Raw genomic sequence first — 24,135 nt, forward strand, 5'->3', positions numbered from 1 at the left:
CGTTTATCGATTATTTTCCGTAGGTTTAAATGACAAAACAATCGATATATAGCAAAGCACGCCATGCCACTGGGTTTACTATGCTTATGTTCAAAAATATATACGTCAAATTTACTTAGATTCGAAGATTCTCCATCGCGAAAATTATTTACCCGTTTCTAATCCCTTTATGAGGGTCACTGTCAAAACGTTAAAATTAGTTGACCAACCATAGAGTTATGATCAAAATAATTTGAAGCACTTCCGTCGGGGTGTGAGAATTGTAGGCATATTTTTCCTCTAACAATGTCAGTTCAACTTAACACTTCGGTATGGAATGCATCGTTGAATGACTTATATTTATCGATCTGTATCTGTGCCAAATACCAAGTTGAAAATACCTGGTACTAGACGAATTGAGGTGAATGTTTGACAGGTTATTTTTACCAGGGCAGCAGAGTTGGACACTTGGACAGCTTAAGAGATCTATTTGTCATAAAAATTCGTGACCGTCTCGTCGACAACAATGGAATTTTACACTCTACTACAAAGCACCCATCACTATGATGGTTACTTCGGAGTCTTAAATCAAAATTTTTGACTCGCCTGGGAATTTTATATCCACGTTTAAAATCTTAATCCAAGTTTCAACCTTCAAAGTAACTTTCAATTACAAGAGAGAAGAGTAACTTTCAATATCTTTGCCATTTCAGCGAGGCATTTGGCACTTATACAGGTTGATAAATATAAGTCATTTGCGGATGAGGCATTCCAGACCTGATTGTTGATCCGCATTGACATTGACGATGTGTTGATTCCCGACCTAGGTCAACATTTGTGCCAAACTAGATTTACTCTTGGATTGGTTTTATTTTACTACCCATATCCGTTGTGGGACTCAGTTTTTGTGAATTTTAGAAACTTGCATCACGTGGAAATGAGATTTGGATTTCGTCGAATAGAAAGATGATTTGCATACATGTTCAAAATTAACTTTGTATTTATATAGTGCACAAATTCACACTTGAAAGTTAAATTGATGTGAGTTCAACCTTGATTCCTCTTGTGCCTTCGCTATTTTCAGAGACAGAGAACTAATAGTATGAGAAATTTATCGGGCACTATGGTTGCGTTTTAGTTAGATACAGAAATATGCATAAATATTAGCATTTTTTTTTAATGAAGGCAAAAAGATAATGCAAGATTCCTCTCCCAAATATGACGTTCAGATTGCATGTAGTTCTTAGACTTCTTTAAATGTATAATAATAACAAAGCGTTTGAGGTTTCCATTGAAATGTGCTCTATTTGAATAATATTGATAAAAACTCAACAATGCAATCCAGCTGCTGCTAACTTTACAGTATTAATCCAATTTTCTTATTCCCTTCCTGGCAGGCTTTTAAATATGCCAGATATCTAAATCCAGATCCTTTCAAACTTCTTTAAATATTGTTCCCAGAGAATTTTTTGCTTACTCCTAAAGTAAAAATTTTAAACAATAGAAAAATTCTGGAAATTTTTCATCCTCAAGAGAAGTCGTGTCGTATTAGTGTTAAACCTTTAAAATTGTTAATCTGTAGGTTATTTTTCGAAATTAACTCTTTCTTTGATTTTATGACTCAAATCGTATGGTCCTAATCACTTTTACTTTGAAATTTCAAACATAAGATCTTTGCTTCACTTGCCTCACCTTTTTACACCGAAAAAAGTGAAGTTGATTTAACATTCTGGATGTAAAAAAGATGCGCGAGAACTTATAAAATGTTGAACCTCTCGCGACAGCTGTTATACTTTGGCAATAGATGTAAAATTAACTGATGTAGCGAGTAATTCAGCATCTCATAAGTTCTCGCACACTTTTTATACATCCAGAATGTTAAATCAACTTCACTTTTTTCGGTGTAACGTATTTAATTTAATCTGAGGTGGTTTTTGAACTCGGTGCAATCCAAAGAAAAAGCCTTTGGTCGGCTCTGCCCTTTTACGATACTAACTGCCGTTTCCAGGGGTCGAAGTCGGAAGTTACGGTTTTGGCAACCGGAGTCGTCAGTGCCGTTACCAGCTCACTGTGCGGTCGCAGCTCTTAGATACACAACCTACGGCCTCTGAACCGCAAAAGCCAAAGTAAGTATGGATTTCAGACCTGAAGTGCGGATATCGATGGTAAAGTCAACTTATTCCGATTTTCATCCTGACCTCTGATGTCCTGGCGTTTTCAATACTTCTATTTTTTATTTTTGTATTACTCTATGATTTTGAACAACTTCAGATTGGTTTTTCGGTGCCCTTCGCCTCTCCATCGTTTTATTTATGTATTTATTAGATGCTTTGGAGCTGAATAAATTATATTTTCTACTGCTATTTATTTATTTCAATTTATTTTTGCATCCTTTTTTTCTTGACCTCCCAAATTTGTATGTTCTACTTCAATTCAGGTGCCTTATAGCCAAAAGGTCTGAATAAATTGAATATACTGCAACTATTTATTTTTTTGATTTTTTAATTTTTATATGAAATAGTTAATAATAAAACATACTGCAAATATTTAAGAGAAAAAATTATCAAGTCATGTATCTTAAAATAAGAAATTAAAATAAAAAGTAAGAATGGCATTGTATTAAACTAAAATTTGGAAAAAATTGAGCAAAATGTGGCAACCTAGAAATCATGTCGATTCTTTGTCTTCACATCAAGTCTAGTTCCAACATATCATATGTGAGGAAAGTTACAAGCTACAAGGAGGAAGCATTTTGTCAAACAAAAACATATTTTCAAATAATTTCATCCCGGCGCATTGATATATAGTTAAATTCCCTTTTAACTTAGAGAGAAGAATAAGAAACATTAAATCCCATCTCAGGCTCGACGAAAGGACGTAATGTCCAGCTTCGCTTTCAACAGAATTGCTCGAAACATCATTCATCCTCGAGATAAAATCCCAGTTCATCGATTGGAAGGAACAGAACTTACCGTTCGCTGATAGCGTCCTTGAAGCTGGGCTCGTAACACAAAAGCACTTGAAACAGAATCAGGAGATAAACTTAAGCTCAAGGATTGTAAACAACCAGCGAGGATGGTACTCGTATCTCGCCCGTCTTGGGTAAAACAAAACCACGGCACTCCGATGCAACTATGTTTACTGAGGTGAGATTCTTCGGAGATCGACCGCTGCCCCTGCTAATGATGCAGCCCTGCGTTACAAACTCATGGAGCAAAAAACAATATTTCCACGGATGTTCCGTGGGAGCATTTTCAATACTCGTCGATGTTGTGACTCTGTAGGGATGGGTAATTTTAGAAATCACGGAGACTACGCGCCAACTCTTTCCGACGACGACTCCCCCCCCGCCCCCTCCGGTCGTCACGCACAACAACTACTATTAATGGGGACGGTCCACAACGTCCCTTTGCTCGAACGTATAATAAATGTAAACATTTCGAACACGCCTTGTACCCCACGTTGGATTCGCCGATGCTCTCATCAAACATGAAAACATGTAATGGACCAGTGCTGCGTGTGATAGCGAAGAGAGCAGTAAGTGTAAAATTTTCGAAATCGGGGTTCCTTCGAAATGTGTCTAATCTCTTTTGGATGAAATCACTGAAATAGCTAAAACAGCAAAATTCTTCTTAATTTTATCAAAACGAGACATATCAGAATAAAGCCGCAAGTGCGCAAAAAATTACGTGATTTCAGGCAAAACAGCAGTAAGTGACATTAATCCTCCAGAGAGCCAATGATATCAGTGCTTTCGAGTAAAGTGCCGCCCTCTTCTGCCGATTTCTAACTTGAAAATGTGTTTGTGGTGTGTCCGAAACGCAACAACGAAAGCATGCTGAAGATAGCACATACGGCTGTATTGCCTTGCACTAGCCTAACATGAAAATGAGTAATACCCCTTTCATGTAATTGAAATGTAATAAGTTGGTCGATTAATAATATTCCAAACTATTTGTAAGAGTCGTTCGGATGTTTAGGGGCAGTTTTACAAAAAATGGGAGTTCCTTTCAATAAAATTTTCCGGTCAGGCGCCTCTGAATCCGTTTTCTCAAAACTTTATTTTTGCACCTACTGCTCTTTTCGCTATCACGTCAGAGTAGACAAGCTACGAATTCAAGCATTCTGATACATGTCCCAGACCAAAATTACACGCAAAATACGATTTACGAAACGAAAAGTATACTGAAACTAACACCTGACGATACTGTTTCATATTTTTGGATGCACAGTTTCGAACTAGCCGCTCATTAAAAAACAATGATCTGCAAAAGTCAAACAGCGCACTTAGCGTCACCATGATAGTTTCTGCAGCATGAAAATATGACAACCTCAATCTCGGTGCTTCGGCTCAATGGATGCTCGTTGTTAACACTATGAACAATATAAGGTGGGAACGCAGAGTATTGTTTGGTTAAGAAACCCTCCAAAATCGTTGTAATGCGCGATTTGATTAAAGTAGACTATGTATTTTCTTCTGAGCAGGGAATTTGAATGTCATGTGACCAATTAAGACCTGAGACGTTAACCCCTTGGTTAAGAGTTGATTTCAGTCATTTTCGTTTTGCGAATCGTTTTTTGCGTGAAATTTCGCTTGGGAAAAAAATATCAGAATGCTTAATCTTCTACTGGTACATTGTTGATTGAAACATTGGGTGAATGATCAGATCATCTCTCCATTAGTATCACGGGAAAAAGCGCATAACAAATCGTCGCTACTCCAACGAACAATGGATCGAGGCAATGGGAGAGGTCGGATAAAAATTGGAAACTTTGAAAGCTCATTACTCCGTTCATACAAAACTTTATAAGGTTTTAAAAGTGGCTACATCGGTTTCCTCGTGGAATTTTCTCTAAGAAACACCCCTTAAAATTTAAAATGTGACGAATTAAACATAAAAATTTGCAGTTTTAGTTGAAAATTCCATGTCCGACCTCTCTGATTGACTCGATCTACTGTGTGACGTTAGGGTTTATCTCTATTTTCTTAAGAGCCCCATATCGACGGTGAAACTACCAAACCACGTATCTCGGTTTGCGACGTCGCAGACTTCCTGTCATACTTTATTTTTTACATGAAAAACTACTCAACGTCCAGTCTTGAAAATTTCTGTGATTTTTCCTCTTCGTGCGGAGAAAATTCTGGGAAAATTTCAAGGAATGATATTGATTTGGTCTTCTTCAAAAAAAGAAAATGCGAGCGTAGATGTTTAAACACCGCAAACGCGATACGTGGTTTGGAAGTTTCACCGTCGATATACAATAGAGTTATACAGAGGACAGAGCTCAGGTGGAAATTAAGGTACGCCTTTACGTTGGAATGAGATTTAATGATCTGCTCCTGTTTTCAACGGAACACTCAAAAATCGTTCACCCTAGAGATAAAATCCGTGCTCATCAATTGTGTGCGACAGAACTTACTGCTTGCTGATGGCGTATAAAAAATTGCGTTGATAATGCAACCATATACTTGACTGATTTTGGTGTCATTCAGAAGGGAGGTTGCACCATCAAGAAATATGGTTGGGTTAGCCAGAAATGCCGGTTAACTCAACTACTATACCTCTGCTCAGTGTGCCTGGAGTAACTTTCACTGAAGTTTGGTTGCACATCATTAACGCAAGTTTGAGATTGTAGTACCATGCTCCTTGGCGGGTTTTTGACAAATTTTAAAATCGGATATTGGAGTCCCTCGAAAAATAAAAGCGTTTATGTTGTTTTTCAAGGGTAACATATAAAAATGTCGGTTTATGGATGATCAATTTAACTCACTCTTCCTTCGTTCTTGCCTTGACTAATCTAAATTTTTAGTATGTCCATCCCTGGTATTCAGTGAAAATTTCAGGAAATTTTAAACCTGTAAAAATTTTTTGACCATGTGGTGTGGCAGCATTTCTTAAATTGCGAGCTGCATAATAGCGGATTCGGTGATAAGGTCTTGGTATCGATTGGGTGGAAGCTCCTGCAGTTTTAAATAAATGATCAATCTGAGAGTTTTTGACAGGTAAATACTTAGTTTGACAGTTTCTAATGATGCTGCCAGTTTTACGATTTAAATCTTGTGAAAATGACCCGGATTGCATTGCTTCTTCGAGTACTAGGTTTTCTTTAAAAGAGAAAATATTATGTGTTTTCAGTAATAACACTGCTACTTCAACACAATAGTATCAGGAATTAAGGTAGAATAAATGCTTCTAAAACTTTAGAGACACAGATTTAATTACTTTTGAGGACACAATTTTTTTTTAAAAAAACTAACCAGAAAACATTTACTTGCAAAATTGGATTTGCACATATACATATAATATCACAAAAAATGGTGAATAGGTAATCACCAACCGGAAGTGAGTTAAAACATTTTAGATCTGAGAGAATCGTTCCTCATTTTACGGAAATGACTTTAAATTATTTTAAATAAAATATTGGATTAGACTGGCTTACAGCTCTAGCTTTTATAAGAAATATTCCAGAATGTAGAAGAGCTGATGACGCCTTCATTAAATAGTATATCCTTTACAAAATGTAAGTCCTGACCCAGCAATCAAGGTCGTCGTCACTGATTCAAACTCCAAAACCTGTGAACACAAAAATTCCGGTATTGATTATTATAAGTGTGTCAGTTCCAAAATGGGAAAAGGAAGAAAATGGCCGGGACACGAATTCTAGAAAAATTCAATACGAGGACCTCTGGCATACAATATGCTGGTAGGCTTGTGCCACTTCACTTCAATATTGTAGCAATTCAAACGTTTTCTCTAACACATTTCCTCCCCAATATTCTCGGAATGCAATGGAAATAAAATAATTTGAGAGAAAATAATAAGATTGCAACATTATTATCGTAAACTTGCACGATCCTAGTACATGGAATATGCTTACTTGCGATCAAGTTCAGTGGCGTGGCGTAAATGATCGATTATCGATATTTCCCCCATTTGTAGCTATGGTAAAGAATCGATTATTACAGTGTTCGCTGCAAATACCATGTTAATCGATCTTTTTCCACAGGTTTATATGACAGATCAATCAATATATCGCAAAGCACGCCACGCCACTGATCAGGTTGAATTAAGCTCAGAATTTTATAAAACGAGACCCGTTTGACAACAAACTCTAAAATTTTTCAGGGGTAGACAATACAGCTTTAAAATATGCAAAGGGCTCAAATTTTTTCGTGATTACTATTTCTTTGAGAGAACAGGGAATGACCGAGAGAGAAATTTTTCTCTCAATCACTGGCGCAAAATTAGTTATTTTTATGCAAAATTTTTAACTGAAGTCCTAGAAATAAAATATGTTTAAAGAAAATATCAACACTGAGTAACGTAAAGATCAACAGAAACAGAACAAATTCTGATAACTCTGGGAGCTTAAAAGTTGCTGCACTTTCTGTTGCCTAGCGTCATAGAATAGGCATAGGTTGAGAAGATTGTTCCCGACGTATGGCAAAAAGTTAGTCGCGGAATCGAAAAAAAAAAACTCGTCGCCGAATGCGAGCACAGCTGGCGGTGACGCACGCGGGTGAAACCTCATTTTTGCAACATCGGCGTTAACGTCTGCAGCGTTAGCCATTTTTTGCATTTCTCAGAGATCCATGAATCATGCTCGACGATCGTCAGGGCTCCGAGCCTAAACTCTGGACGTGAGATCTGACTCTCACCCGCACAGCGATTGATATCTGGATCCCTGGTTTATTGGGCTGGAAACCTTCTTCAAGGTGCACGGAAAAAAATGAGGTTGCTAAATTTAACAATTTTGTAGTTAAAAATAGTGTCCGAGGTGTTTCAATGTAAATTTTAGAATAAAACAATGATAATTTAATCCACCCTAGGAGTTAAATTAGCTTCCCACCACTGTAAAATGTACATTTGAAAAATGTCGGACATATTTTTCCACAATTCAACTGTTAAATCAGCTATCCATTTTTTTTTCGTGTGCAACACATTTTGAGTGGGAGAGGGAGCTCTGTATCCCCTTGTTATCTAGGCCTAAGCAAGCATATTTCACTTCCGATTTTAAAAAAGAGCACCATGAGATCTTTTTTTGAGCTAACGAGTTCTTTTCGGAGAAAGTCAGTGGCACCATCCTGTTTCTCGCAAAATGCATTAGAAAAAATACTTAAAAATAAATCGCAAATTCCTAAAGAGGTCCATTCACCATACTTGCTGTAGAGCTTACCATACTCTTCCCTCGGTGCGTTAACTTTAGTCACATTAAGTATACCTACAGTCAATGGAACACCAGACAAGGTCTGAACTCGAAGTAAACATCATGTTTCCTCTTCAAAATCTTACAACGGGAAGTTCGGAAGTCATCTCTTGAACGAGATATTAACATATATTTTTGACACAGATCAAATAGAAATTGGATTACACAAGTACCGTCGTTCGTGCGTTTGTCATTAAACTTATGTCAATTGAAAACACTTATACCTTTTTCAAGAGTTTATTTTCAAACTTCTCGTTGTCTGATTCGTTTTCCACGTGAACTTTTGAGGGGAAAACATGTATCGTTGTGTCCCATACCTGTGTATTCATACCTTGTTGTGTATTATACCCGCTGTGTATTCATACCTTAACTGGACTTCAATTTAGAAACAAATCCTGTTAGGCCTAACAACATAGTGCTAGAAAAATAGTGCTGGGTCAACACTAGTTTTCGTAGGAAGCAAGGCCAACAATTTCAATCAGAGTATCAGGCTCGTACTGACCATAAGGCCAATTTGCCATTGGCAGATACGCCCCCTTGATGCGCCGAAAACGCGCCCCTCTGACAGATAGCAAAATAAGAAGAGAAAAACAAAATTACGACCGAGAATATATGCGGAAAATGTCTAAAATGAACGGAAAAAGAGAGAGTAAGGAGTAAAGAAAGGTGCTTTTACGTATGATAGTGGTGAACAGAGGTCCAAGAACTAATTTCTGAAGCGCAAATATTACTGTCTGTGAAATGGTTACCTTTTTGTTGACATACAGGTGCTTTATTATGCCCCTCCTTCACTCGCTATGTGTAACTCCCTTAGAAGCGTTGGTCGGTTCGATTTTCAGACGTACGCATCCTTTATAGACCTCATGAGAGACCTTTATACTTATTTCTTCCTTTTCAAAATGACTATTGATATGGACATACCGTATCATACATAGCGTATCTCGAGCAAACTCAACCTTACTCTATCTCGAAATTAAAAAATAAGAGACATCTAAAGTGTAAACGCGATACAACTATTCACGCAAGATGGATGTCTTCATTTCATATGAAAAATGTAAGACGCGATGGCGTGAGTCGTGAACTCGCAATGCTCTGCTCTAGTTTGAAGAATCATTACGAATATGATAAACGCAAACAAACACAATGTGGAAATAAAGCGAGAGAAAAGATGCACGTTAACGACGGCGCAGAGATACAACTATTCGTACTTGATGGACGTCCGTGCTGCATCTGAAAAATTGAAGGCGCGATGACGCGAAGAGTAAGCTCTAAATACTCAGCTATATGCTGTTGATGAGGTGTCGCTCAGATTCGGGAGAAAAGTTTAAAAAGAGGCCTGAACACATCTCTTCTACCTTCGGCTGTGTTACTTTAGTAGTACTTGAAGCACCATTATGAATAAGACAAACGGAAACAAACACAATATGTGAATAGAGGGAGGGAAAGGATGCGCGTTTACGACGGCGCAGAGATACAACTATTCGTACTTGATGGACGTCCATGCTGCACCTGAAAAATTGAAGGCACGATGACGCAAAGCATGAGTTCTCAATGCTCTGCTATATACTGTCAATGAGCTGTTTCGGAAGAAAAGTTAAAAAAGAGGCCCGAATACATCTGTTCTGTCTTCGGCTGTGTTGATACTCGTTATCTTTTTTCAGTTTCTTGTCTGATTCTTTTTTAGGATAGATTTGCAGACCCACGTCTTAAGCTCGTGTAAACCACAGCAGTACTGGCTCGGTTCTTTTAGAAATAACGGTGCTTGGATGTGTCTAGTGGCTTTAACTTTTCATGTTTTCTTAATTTCATAAGTCTGCCGGTTACTTCAATACGTTCAATTTTGCAATTTTTACTCTGTACGATTAAAAAACTTTGAGTCTGAAAATAGCGTAAACTTGTGCTGCTTTGCCAAAATTTTCTGAACCCCTCTCCACGTGGGGTAGATGCCCTACCAGGAAATATTACATTACACCCCTTTAAACAGCTAAGGGTCCACGCCCTCAGATGCGAGCCAGTCCGACCCTGCAGAGTATGCAATTTAAGAACAAATGAGTATCGGTACCAGACCGGGGGTGCTCAGGCCTTGGTGCACACGCCACCTCTTGCGGGTCGATTGTTCAATGGATTGTTCATCGATAAAAAACATTGCTAAGATAGGGATTTATCGATATTGAATGACCATGATCGATAAAAAAACATTGCTAGGATAGGATTTATCGATCAGGATCATTCAAGAAATATTCAAATATCGACCCGCAGGGCACTCTCCTCTGACATCCCTGCACTGATACTCATTGGAGTCCGAATGTTTAACTCAAATTGAAATTTTTGGAATTTTATGGCGTTGCTCTCCCCGTAAAATAGTGTGGTCCCAGCATTATGTTACTATCCTCATACTTTACGGAAAACAGACCAGCTTTTTGGGGAAGAAAATGAGAAAATTTGCTTGTAAAATGCAGAGTCCCTTTATACTGAGGGTTAAGACAATGTGAATCAATTTCTGATTGGTTCCCATACTTTAGGCCTCCACAGTGTCACAAATGGGAATAAAGATTACATTTTCACCAATTGCAAATATTATTCTCTGGAATGGACCGGGGAATCACGGGTTCGTTAAGGAACAAACGAAATGAGAGAAGGAACAGAGAAAGGAATTTGAGAATCAAGAGATCAAAGATTACGAAAAACTTTCAATTTGTGTAATCTTTATTCCTGTTTGTAACTCCATGAGGGGGGTTTTCTGAACTCTCAGTGTAAAGGGACTCTAGTAAAATGAAGAAACTTACTTTGAAATTAGGGTATTGGGAGCGCAAGAGCAGCACTACATGCTGCCATACATGATCCGAAGGCGCTGTTACAAGCCGCCAAGGCAGGGACGGCTGCGATTTGGGATCCAGGGACGGTGCCGAATGTGAATCCTGCCGCACTGAAACAGGCGACCACCACACCGGCGCAACCCGCGTAACATATTCCTGCCCCGATGGGCCCAGCCGTGGCTGTGCTCAACAGCATTGCGGCGAACGTCAAAGACAGAAGGTGTTTCATTTTTCGAATATCTAAAAAAAAAAGAAAAAAAGAATCAAGCTCTAGAGAGATTTCATTAAGGTTGTTTTCTCGCAATGGAAACTATGGATTCGATCGACATGAATCGATCAAGACGTGAAAATATGCGTCGATCAACAATTTTTTTAAAAAGCGGTGTTGATTTAATCGCCTTGAATCGATTGAAATGTAAAAACGTGGACCAATCGACTCGATTTCATCGACAATCAATTAAAAAAAAAACAGAGTCGATTCGTTCAATATGAATCTATCGGAAACCGGCTGCTTGTGTTTTTGTTTGTTTTTGTTTTGAACAAGCGTTTTCCTACATCATATAAATGAACCATGAGACAAGGTCAGTAATCAAGTACTGCACCACCTTTTTCCTTATCAAAATTACATGTGCAGCACGATGGTCTTACTAAAATAGAGAAGAATCAGCGTTTTCCGTTCAATTTATCTAAACCTCCTACTCGGTATGGAAACGTAAGCCTACACTGCTGTGTTAAGGGAGAACGGCGTATGTACTCCATCAGTTGTCAAAGTTCTCTTGATTAAATACGGATTTTCAGGAATATTTGTGAATATTTTCCGTTCAATTTTACAGAGAATTTTTTTCGTTCTTATATGATTTGAAAATATCAAGGAAAAATATTCATATAATTCTCCTCAAAAATAAAATTGTTATTGGAGGAATTCGGCAACTCTCGAATGTTCATACGGCGTTCTTCCTCGGCACGGCAGTGCTGGGATCAACAAAATTGATCTCTCATCTACTCAACATTCCCATTTGTGAAAGCCACGTAGTTTTTTGTCCGCATCCAAAAAAATCTCTACTTTTGATTCGTTTAATCTCCTTCGAAGGAATATGCCTACATTTTGAAGGTACTCAAATCTGACGTTTCATTGAAGACTTAATCAAGTGGTAAATTACTTTATATCAGATTGAAATTCGGGATATTCGGATGATTTTTACAAAAAGTTGCTTAGAATGCGTATTCGAGAAGTATTTGTAAAGTTTTATGTCATTTGATGGATATTTCAAAGATTTCTAACGCTTGGATGCGAATATTCACCTAAAAATTTTACATTATTTCATACAAACTCCATAGGGGAGGGAAGAAGGTAAGATTATGCAACTTCTTTTTAACTGTGAAGGAATACATACGACTTTATTGACGCTTCGCGCATCCTTAATTGAGCAATTCCCTCTGAAAAGCCTTCATTTTCTGAACGACCTTGGTCAATTTTTTGCCACTGGGACTCCTTACGAATGTGAGACGTTTCCTCACGACAACTTACGATTGAATGATTGAGGATGGTTTATGCATCGATGGATGAGATGAGAAACGGGCAGAGCTATGCGTAGTTCCATCAATTTTTACATTTAAAACGGTCAAAATTGAAGGCCTCTTATCAAACACTTACAAACCCCTCCGACCATTAAAGATACAAGTCGTCATAAGAGCTATTTTGACCTTTCCTCGACGAAAAATCGATCAATTCAAAATTTCAAAGATGAAAAATATGTCAAGGACTTACTTGGAGAAATCCTTCGCATTTTTTGGGTGGGGTCAAGTCAATTTCGGGGAATGGGTGGTGGTGATGGTGGGGGGAGGGGGTTAGTTCTTCTAGTGAAAATCGCGCAAAATAATTGGATCCCATTTAGCAAAACGGAACCAGCGCTATTACAGTGTTGTAGATATGGTGCCTCTTCATAATTATCTAAAAAATCTCCCAAAATGGCTAACAGTTTTTTCTTTCCACCAAAAAATGTTAATTTTAAAGGAAAATTATTGTATGAATTTTAATAATGTACATACCTATATTGAGTATTTTTTAAAAGAAAATGAGAAGTTGCACAATTTTGAAAACACCGTATTTGCGCTGGCTCATTTTTGCTAAATGCGATCGAATTTGGGATATCATTAGAGAGATAATATAATGTAAAATTCAATTGAGAACTTGAATAACAATAGTTAAAAATACCAGCATGCAAAACAATATGGAAAGGATGCGGAAAATTGTGTAGATTCGATTGAATCTCTCAAGCATCCAATCATGACTTCAACAACATAGAAAACTATACATATACCTCTAGTTAGGAACCAGAAAAATGGAATTATCAATTTTGAAAACAATCGAGTCATTTTCATACTCAACACACTTTGCAATGGGCCCATATGCGTTAACAATTTCTTACAATTTCTACCACGTAGCCCAAGATACAGGGGTTTCTTCAAAACTCACTGGCAATAAACTGTCGCATGGGGGTTTTCTCCTGGTTTCTCAAAATTTTGAAAATGTAACCGTGGTTCTCTGGCCCTTAACTACAGTTTTAAACTCTTATGAAGAGGATTTTCTGAACTGCGAGCAATGAACGGGTATAAAAGAGAAACCTGGATTCATAGTAACGTTTACTTGACTCGTCAAAGGAGGAGTAACGTTTTGGGCCTTTTCCGGCCCCACCTGCTAAATGTTTCATATTTTCAAAGTACTAGTCTTAGGTAGACTCTGTGCCAAATAATTGTGAATTTTAGAAGGCCTAACGGTCCATTGTTGCCAATTTTCACCAATTTTTAGGGGTTTTTTCAAGTTTACGTGTGTGAAACTTAATTTAATCTAGAAACCGTGTACAATTTCGGAAAGAACGTAAAAAAATACATAAAAATGTGATGTGTACCTTTTCCCTACGTTGCCAAATTTTCGAGAAAAATCGTCCTGAAGCGCCAAAAATGCCAAAAATTGGATTAATCATCACGTCGGAGGTTCCAGGAAGTGAATTATGACATTCATGGGACACTTTCTCCACGCATTTTCTGTTGTTAGATATATTTGGCCCGTAGCAAGCATCTTGAGAACCAAGGATTATCTCGAAGTTACAGGAATAAAGAGGTGACTTGGAGTGAAGGATAAACTAAAAGCACCTTGAGGGCTCGTTTTGTCACGTTCATCTGCGCCATTACATGTTCCTCGAGATGCATTGCAATTTTTCATTTTCGATAAGTTATTTGTATAGTGAAAGCAAACTTGAAATTCACTTCCTGGAACCTCCGACGTGATGATTAATCCAATTTTTGGCATTTTTGGCGCTTCAGGACGATTTTTCTCGAAAATTTGGCAACGTAGGGAAAAGGTACACATCACATTTTTATGTATTTTTTTACGTTCTTTCCGAAATTGTACACGGTTTCTAGATTAAATTAAGTTTCACACACGTAAACTTGAAAAAACCCCTAAAAATTGGTGAAAATTGGCAACAGTGGACCGTTAGGCCTTCTAAAATTCACAGGAAGCCATTTTTATGGCCAGATATGAAAAGTACGTAGAAAAATACATATAGTACACACCCATAGAGGGTGACTAAGGTCGAGAAACATTCAAAAGAGCTGCCTTCAAGTATAAAAAGGCCGCTAAAATCGACATCTCGGTCAATTTTCACATCGTGGGAATCCAGGTACAACCATGATATTTTAGTATGTTGTATGGATGGATAAGAGCTGTTATCTGGTACAGTATGAAAAATGTACTCCACTTTCTTGAACCTTAGACGCGGCGATTTATCGATTTTTTGCCGTTTTTGACACTTTGGGACCAATTTTCTCGGAAATTTGGCAACATAGGAAAAAATTTTACTGAACGTTTTTTATTCATTTTTTTACGTACTTTTCAAAAATGTACACAGTTTTTGGATTAAATTGAGTTTTGAATGTGTTAAATGGAAAAAACCCCTAAAAATGGGCCAAAAATGGCAACAATGGGCCATAAGGCCCTTAAAATTTATCGGAGGCCTTTAAAAAGGCCAGAAACGAAAAGTACGCAAAAAAATACATAGGAATCATGTGCTGGAAGAGTGATAACAGTGGAAAAAGTCGACGAAAATAATTGTTTTTCGATTCGAGGATTTTGGGTTTGAGGCGCTGCTGCGCCCTTGCATGGGCTCCGTTCGGTCTAATATTTGGCGCAGAGTCTACCTAAGACTAGTACTTTGAAAATATGAAACATTTAGCAAAATCCAGGTGGGGCCGGAAAAGGCCCAAAACGTTACTCCTCCTTTGAGATTGCCGAATGAAAGTAGTAGTCAGGATAATAAGATCTCGAGGTGGCTCGTGGATTATGCTAAAATACTAAAGATTCATATTCTTATGAACAGGGTTTTCCGAACTGAACAGTGAAAGGGGATGGAACGTAGGCCTGGATTCATAGTAGCGTTAAATTGACTCATCAAAATTGAGAATGCTGAATGAAAGTAATAGTTAGGGGATCTCGAGGTGTATCGTGGAGTATGGCAAAAAACTAAAGAATTTTCTGAAATGAACAGTGAACGGGTATGAAACGTAGATATGAATTCATACTAACGTTTACTAGACTCACCAAAATTGAGATGGCCGAAAGAAAGTAGTAGTTAGGAGATCTCGAGGTGTATCGAGGAGTTTGCTAAAACAGACGTGGGTCGTCAACAGACGTCCTCTGCACCGTGTACCGAAGTGGACTAATCTCTCACCCGATGCTACCTACGCATCATACCCGTGCATGTGCAGCGATCGATCTCCATTTTGGAGCGCGGAGAAAAGTAGTATCAGCAAATATCGCCAGACACCGATACCGATCGACGAGGAAAACATCTCCAGAAATTCCGAGCGATAAGTTTGCGTCCTCGGTCTACGTAAAATTAAATGTAGGAAAACTGGAAAGATGTGTTGTCTGAGTGCCATGCCATGGAACGTAAGAAAGGAATGAAAGATTGGAAATCTCAGTGAAATATTTAATGAAATTTTACGAGGCTCTGAAACATTTCATATTTTTCACGAGGTTGCGAAATATTTCATATTTTTCACGAGGCTGTGTAATATTTCATATTTTTCACGAGGCTGTGAAGTATTTCATATTTTTCACGAGTCTGAGAAATATTTTATATTTTTCAGAGGGCGGTGAAAAATTGCATCTTTTTCAGGGGATATCGACACTGAAACTACCAGTACCAGACCACGTCTCTCGTTTGCGGCGTTTGAAAATCTTCGCTCCCATTCTCTTTTTCGAAGGAAAACGAATCTTTTTCTTGACATTGTCACAGAGTTTTCTTCCCGTAGAGAGAATAAGACGCGGGGGTTTTTAAGAATTGACGTTGAGAAGTATTCCGTTTGAAAAATAAAGTACGACAGGAAGTTTACAACGTCGCAAACCGAGATACGTTGTCTGCTAGTTTCATCGTCGGTACGCAACCCACACTCAAACACACAAAAATAGAAGAAAATCACGATTTTTACACTTTGCAAAACATGAAGAGGAACCGGTATTTTTCGATATCTTTCATCAATTTCTGAAATTTCGCGAAATATTTTACATGAAATTTCAAGATTTTATTTTTCATGAAATTGTGCCACCCACTGTATTGTTAAAGTTGAAGTACCTTCATAGATGAAGTCTGGCCTCTGAAGGATCGACTCACGATTGACTCAGTCATTTTAGGTTTTATGAGGCTCTTAGCGCCGTAATCATGAGGCTTGATTTTGCCTTACATCCTGGTTAAGGAAGGTTAATGCTCTTTAAAAAGGGGAAAAGAAATATGAGTAGGATCTTTTGAACGAACAAAAACGGATCAGAAATCATGAAGTCATTGCAATAAACGGACCCGAAGGAGTTGACAAAGCGCCGAAACATGTAACTGATAATCAATTTTATTTTCAGCTCGTTTTTACGTCTAAAATATAAAGATCATGAAATGCTCTAAAAATAAAAAAGGAATGTAAATTGCGAATAAAATTCAAGCAGTTTCAATACAAAAAAGTGAGGAACGCACCAATGCCAAATCGGCTGAGAGTACATAGATTTCGAAACTGAACACAACAAGAGTGGATGTCTTGACTATGAAGTTGGATAATTTTGAAGGCGCCAGGACAGTATTTCACGCCACATCCACCATTTCGTACTCTCAAATTTTGGGAATTTATGTGGAAATTTAAGTTCCTTGTTAAGAAATGTCATCTTTATCAAGTTTCACAAGAACCAATCAAACAGAAGCGATTACTTTATCACACGATCACTAGAGCTGTACACAGTGGTAAACGATACCTTGCAATGCAAGTGCGTTGGTGCGCCTTCATTTTCGTCTGATACTGTGCAATACCTCCGTGGTGGAATAGTTGCTCGAAGCGCCTTCAAGATTGTCGTTTCGACTTGATGGTAGGATAACACGATTGACGCTGATATTACACTCTAGCGCGTGCACAGTTACACATTTTCCCATCGCTGACGGTGAGTTAAAAGCAACATTTGTACCTCAATTTGCGACATTGCAAGTTATTCACTTCTTACTTTGAGCGGATAAACGAATATGAACACTTTAAAATCTGCTTTAAATTTTCGGATGACGAAAAATGTCATTTTTTTGTTTCAATATAGTCTATATGTATGCTTTCTTTCATAAAGCACTATGCAAAAAAAAAAAAAAAAAAAAAAAAAAAAAAAAAAAAAAATTGAAAATCTCTTGTCAGGTGTCTCCAATATGATTTTGGAAATAGAACCTTCCGAGGGATTACTACGATACATCGCTACAACAAGTAAAAAATAAGGGGGAAAAATTCCATGTTTTGTTTGACAGTTTTTTTTTTTTTTTTTTTTTTTTTTTTTTTTTTTTTTTTTTCAAAAATCGGGTTTTCCGAGATACGTGGTTGCTAACTTTCATCGTCGGCTCGTAGTATGCTTTATTTCGGCAGCGAAACTGCCAAACCACGTATCATGTTCGAAGTGTTTTAAAATCTAAGCCATCATTAGATTATTTTCATGGAGAACATGTAAAAGCATCACTTTAAATATTACAAAATTTTCCTCGCCCAGAGAAGAAAAATCACGAACGTTTCAAAAAATTGATCTCGGGTAGTTTCTCCGTAAAAAATAAATTATGACAAGAAGACTGCAACGTAGCAAACCGAGACACGTGGTTCGGATTTCACCGTCGCGTCGCGTCGATATCTTGAGTTTTATCTTACGGGGAAGTCACAAAATCTTCAAACATTATTTCTGAGAGCTTTCATTTGGCAAATTTTCGCGAACGAATGTCATAGTTTTTCGTATCATATTCGACGGTTGTGCATTTTATTTTCATGATATTCGATCAGTTCGGGGGTCTGATTGGCTCTTACGATCACCAAACACCGCCATCGGTCAACTGTCACCAATTCGTTTTTCGTATGACATTCGTTCGCGAAAATTTGCCTATTGACTGAGCTCGTTTTGTTGATTTACACAGCGCGCCTGATCTTGCATGTGGGAATATCCTTCGAGGTGGATGACCGTCTGATTATTGCAGTCTTGAAGAATATCGGCATCATTACGAGGGAACGTAAAAATATACACTTAAAAGACGGGACGATGGTGGTCGGATAATTTTTATGTAGGTTTTTACGGAGTTCTTGATAACGTTACTGTGTTGAATGTTTATGCACATTCGTTTCCTACGCAAAACGATGCATTTCAGGTTGGATTTGTGAGCGTGTGTCAACCATTCACAAGTTCTGCGTATGCCATGACCTATGAGCACAGATCTGGAGGTGAAGGGTGGACCTGTCAACTTCAGTCGCATGCATTTCATATTTGAATTACATTTTCCAATTACGAGCTGATATTTCCGGCTAAGTTTAGATACAACGTATGTTCTATTGATTTTTCTATGCACAAAGGTGTTTTCGCGGATAAGCCAGAAATTGCAGCACCTCATTGCATCAAAATGTAGTCCACTTATGCATTAAAAACAGCCAATTTGATTGCCCCTAGTCAAATTAATCATTTTGTCAAAACTAAACGTCAAACGCTTCGTTTGGAGCTTTCAGCGCTCGTAAGATTAAATTTAAGATCCGGATGACATTTTCAGTTTCGGTGCACAATTTGGAACTAGATATTTTAGCCTACGGCTGTAAAACAGGAGCCCGCAGTGGTGGTCTAAGTTTATCCTGCGATTAACTCCGTGAAAAACGGTATAATAGAACTGGGCCTAGGACTGGAATATTGTCGCTGATGGATGGGGACTTCTCAACGTAACATGATTTCTGACGCATGCTACCGTAGGCTACAGGAAAAGGTCGTATGAGTCACCGAAGGTTGCCAAATTTACTTTGACAAAGTGTTTATTATTGAGAAACGTTATCAATAATTTTCATCACAATTTTCAGGAAAACTTGCTCAGCTTTCTCTTTTTAAAAGTAAGTCAAATGTACACCATTAACCCCGATTTTTTCTTTTTTATATTAAAATAATTTTTTAATTACAATTGCGCAGGCGACGTTTTTCCTCAGCATGAGGACAAAAATAGAAAGAATAGCAAAATACGGAGACGAATTTTCAGTTGAACTTTTTGAGGAGTCGCATGTTCTCTAGCCTCACTGAATTTGATTCCGAACTCCACGAACACTTGCACAAGTGTTCAATTGCACGCAATCACTCCAAATCTGTCCTCTGTAGATATAATGCGCTGAAGTCATCGCCCTTCGAGCTACAGCAACATTACTGCGAATGTTGGTGCTAATGCTCCTTTCAAAAAATACGCGACGCTCAAGGGGACGGCCCGTAAGGTCAAGAAAAGCTTTAAGTCTTTTTATATTTACATGTTGAAGGAAAGAAACCTACGTCACAGTAGTCTCACGAGGAGATCAATTCGCAGTTTTTAAATTTTAAATGATTCGCGGTATTGAAGATGTAAGCTTCTGAAATGTCTACACCATGTCCAACTACTTCTCAAGTCTCACTGATGGCTCGCTCCACTGTATACTACGCTGTTCGATCCGAAGTCATCACTTTTTACGTTCACACGATATAGTTCAGCACGAAAGCTAGGAGGCACTGAATCCAGTCAAAAGAGCTTGGAAAACTTGAACAAGGTTGCCGGATTTTGCGATAAAATGTGGATATTTTATACGTGGTTAAATTGCGGAAAAATGCTGTTGATTGTACAACATCATCTGGCAACAATGTTAAAAAAGACACGTCAGTGGCAAATGTCTCAAGGCCAATATCACGTTGATATAGTTTGCGCGTACATATTGTCGTTTTTTTGTTACTTATTTATTTTTGATGTCCAAAAATTCAAAATAATAATTGGACATTTAAATCACTGCATTGAAAAATTACAGGAACTGTTGCTCTTATAACGCCGACATTGTGATTTATGACGGTCTAAAATTTAAATTTCAAGAAAAGTAGATTCTAGAAAAAGCTCCTTTTATAATTTGATCTGTTTCAATCGGGGCTGAAAATTTTCGGATGGAATACAACTTCCGCCTCCATTAATGTGAACATCATCTAAACCACTCGTAGCTTATTTTTAGGGACACGGAAGAAAATTGACCGTCAAGAACACGAATTCCGTTTTTTTAACCCGAGCAGACAAAACAATTCTCTCTCGCTGTGTACCTAGGTCCCTTTTCCGGGGGATGATCACAAGTTAAATGGACGTATTTATGCTAAAAGGAAATATGTGCATAGGATATGCGTGAAACATAGTTCCTTTTAGCATAAATACGTTCAAATTAAATAAAGGCGGTTTCTTATAAGAAAAAATTCTAATCCATACTGAAAAAACAGACTTTTAGAAGAACAGAGTCTTCGTTTATTGAGACAAATATCAATCTAGCTCTGAATCAGCACCTCTCAATAGTTTAATGCATTCAGTCAGATAACACCACTGATGAGTGGTGAAATAGACATATTGTACTTTACTTTTGACTCCATGCAAATGACTCTACTCAAAGATTAGCAGAAACTTTCCATATCACTGCAATGCACCTGTAGCACCCTCGCAAGACCCTCGAGTTTTAATTTGCATGTACATATCGACGGTGTAAGCAACCACATATCTCGGTTTGCGACGTCGCAGACTCCCTGTCGTTCTTTATTGTTTAAACGGAAAACAACTCAACGGCAATTTTTGTAAAACTGCCGTGATTTTTCTTCTCTGATTGAAAAAATCACTGCAAAAACTTCAAGGAATGATGCCAATTTGTTCTCTTTTAAAGAAATAATGAAGAGGCGGAGGTTTTTAAATACCACAAACGATAAACGTATGGTTGTGGACTTACGCCGTCGATACACTCGCATCCTCCTAGAACCTCTGTGGGGGATCACGAGTCAAATATGATAAAAATTGTTCGTGTGTTTACTTACGGTAGACCCTGGTAAAAATTGGCGATAGGAGCTGCGTTTCAAAATACCATAGGAGCTCTTATAGCCGACTGAAGAAGGCGATAGAAAATAATTGAAAATCATATAGCTGGCTGTAGAAAGTGGAAAAAATCATACGGCCGGGCTACACGAAGCGATAAAAAATTATACAGCCGGGCTATAGTTCCTATCGCTGGGCTTCACACTTTATCGCCTGGCTGTTGCTTTTTCGCCATCGGCTATAAAAGGCTATTGGAAATTGTGTAGAAATTCGTGTGCTTTGTAAATCCTTAAGTTTGTACGGAATCACCTTAATATTTACAAAGCGCACATTATATTTTCCTTTACTACATATTTTTTTTCATCAATTAAAATGAGAATAATCCATACAGAGTGTGCAAACATTTCAAAGTCATGAGTTGAAAAACGCTGACTCCACGAGGTTAAATACATATATTAGAGCCTAACACAAAGCGGAGCGGCGGCACACTGGCGCCTACAAACCTAACAGGGATACTTCACGCATTGCACGACGACGCACTGGCGCCTACAAACCTAACAGGGATACTTCCCGCATTGCGCAATGCGTGAAGTATCCCTGTTAGGTTTGAAGGCGCCAATGCGCGTTTCGCGCTGGCTGCCCGCCCGCCGCGCGGCGGCGCAGCGTACCACGGCGCTTGAAGCAACTATTTCACAACAGAGGTATTGCACAATATCATACGAAATTGCAGGCGCTCCAACATGTTAGGAATGGCAGGCATCCCTCAAAAGTACGGAGCTTTCCTCGCAAAATAAATCAAGATACTACTGCCCAAAAAGAGAGCGGTAGTCCAAAAACTCACTAAGTCCTAGCATCCGTAATTAGTAACGTTTAGCATACACATTATCGCCAGGCTGTTGCTTAGTCGCTTTCGGCTGTAAGAAATTGTGTTGCCGGCTATAGAAGCTATTGGAAATCTTACAGCCGGCTGTAGGTCTATGGTATTTTAGAATTCAGATTCTATTGCCAATTTTTACCGGGGGAATGAATTATGGAGACGCGTTTTGGAGTCTAGAGCTTCATTCTCAGCCGACAGTGTACTCGCGGCTCTACGTTCCCTCTCCCTGCCGGTTGAAGATGGAGCTCTTGACTCCGAAAAGCGTCCCCATAATTACTTTTACCGTGAGTGAGTACACGAAACATTTTCATCATATATCTTCCTATTCAATTCCAGAAGGACAAGCTAATGAGTGTCCGTTGAACACACTGTTTTTCTCTAATTTAAATCTATGTAAAAGTATTGATACCTAGGAATCGATATTTTGTAGTGGAAGTAAGTACATGGAGGAAAAATAGTACTGCCAACTGCAGATGACAGGACGTGTATTGTGATGTGACTTATTGAATATGGTATATGCTTTGGAGGCTGAAATTCTCAGATATTTTCACCATTAGTTTACAAATTTCTTTAGGTCATACGAATCATTCGCTTTAACACATCATTTCTGCCTTATTGAGGAAGAACGCCGTAAGAACATTCGATAGTTGCCTAATTTCCTCCGATTACACGCTTATTCTTAAAAAGAGCAATGAATATATTCTCTTGAATTTGTCACGTAATTTAGATCTGATCGCGAAAAAAAACTCCATAAAATTTGGAGAAAAATATTCAAAGATACTCCTACGAATTCATATTTTACTAAAGTAAATTTGGCAACGTCCGAACGCGCATACGACGTTAATCCTTAGTATGTCAGTGTTAGAGCCCATTTTAGCGTGGGAAAATTGGTACCTAAGAAAAAAAGCAGCAGTGTCATTCGGTCGTCTTTGAGGCGAAGGAACGTAACTCCGTTACATGGTTGCAAAATCGACTCTAACAGTTCAATTTTTTACGAACGATAAGGAGCCCCATAAACTCTTCGCAGTTCAAAACCCTAAATCGCTTAGCGCTTGGGGCGTTATGCGTTAACTCTTATTTCTGTTTAAATTAAACTCTTTTAGAAACAGATTATATAGTTAGATGACTTACTTTCTTATCATTCTTTACGCACAATAATAAGAAAGTAAGTCATCTAACTATATATAATCGGTTTTCAAAAAAGTTAAATTTAAACAGAAAAATAAGTGTTCATAGTGCCGATAAAGTGTCAACAATTGTGCGGTATGCTACAACATAGTTATGCGTTAAGTCATATGCGTTACACTCATGTGATTTTATATTCCGAAAAAAAGAAGAAAAATTGGTATCTTTTAACCTCAAAAGATCCTTGCAAAAAGTTCTGATGGCACTCACCGTATGCTGGGCTCTCACAGAATCTGCTCCGAGTATTTTCACGAAATCTACCGTGTAGACTATGCAAGTAACTTTTTAATAATTAAAATACACGCGTAATGGACTATTTGCAAAATAAAACTAGCAAGCGGAGAACTAAAATTCATAAAACAAAAATGCCACTACCACTTGACAGGACTCCAATTTCTTACAGATACGATCCGCCTCTCATAATAAAGTTGAAAAAACCTCGGAGGAGCTGAGAGATAAGTCTTCACTCTTCAACCACTGGAGAGGAGTGAGAAGTTTTGTACGTATCTATGGATACGCTTCAGACTTTCGATGCATTATGAGCGGGTGATGAGGAAGAGTTAGTATAAATCGCATACACGGTAATTTATATACTGGGTGTCCGATGGGTAAATTGCATACTAGCATCAAATTGTTGGTTGGTGGGTACCGAACATCAAACTGTACTCTTGTTATGATTTGTTAGCAATCT

At 38.1% G+C, this 24,135-nt stretch overlaps 1 protein-coding gene across 1 annotated transcript in view; it reads right to left on the bottom strand.

Annotated features, from left to right (window-relative positions):
- The window catches only part of LOC109031373 (proton-coupled amino acid transporter-like protein acs), a 45,294-nt gene extending 42,021 nt beyond the window's left edge, over positions 1–3,273 (bottom strand). The window contains exon 1 of the mRNA XM_019042854.2: positions 2,952–3,273. The gene's annotated coding sequence lies outside the window, so the exon portion shown is untranslated. The remainder of the gene's footprint in view (positions 1–2,951) is intronic.
- Positions 3,274–24,135: the final 20,862 nt, after the last annotated feature.

This window comes from Bemisia tabaci, chromosome 6 (genome assembly GCF_918797505.1).
Source record: "Bemisia tabaci chromosome 6, PGI_BMITA_v3".
NCBI lineage: Eukaryota > Metazoa > Arthropoda > Insecta > Hemiptera > Aleyrodidae > Bemisia > Bemisia tabaci.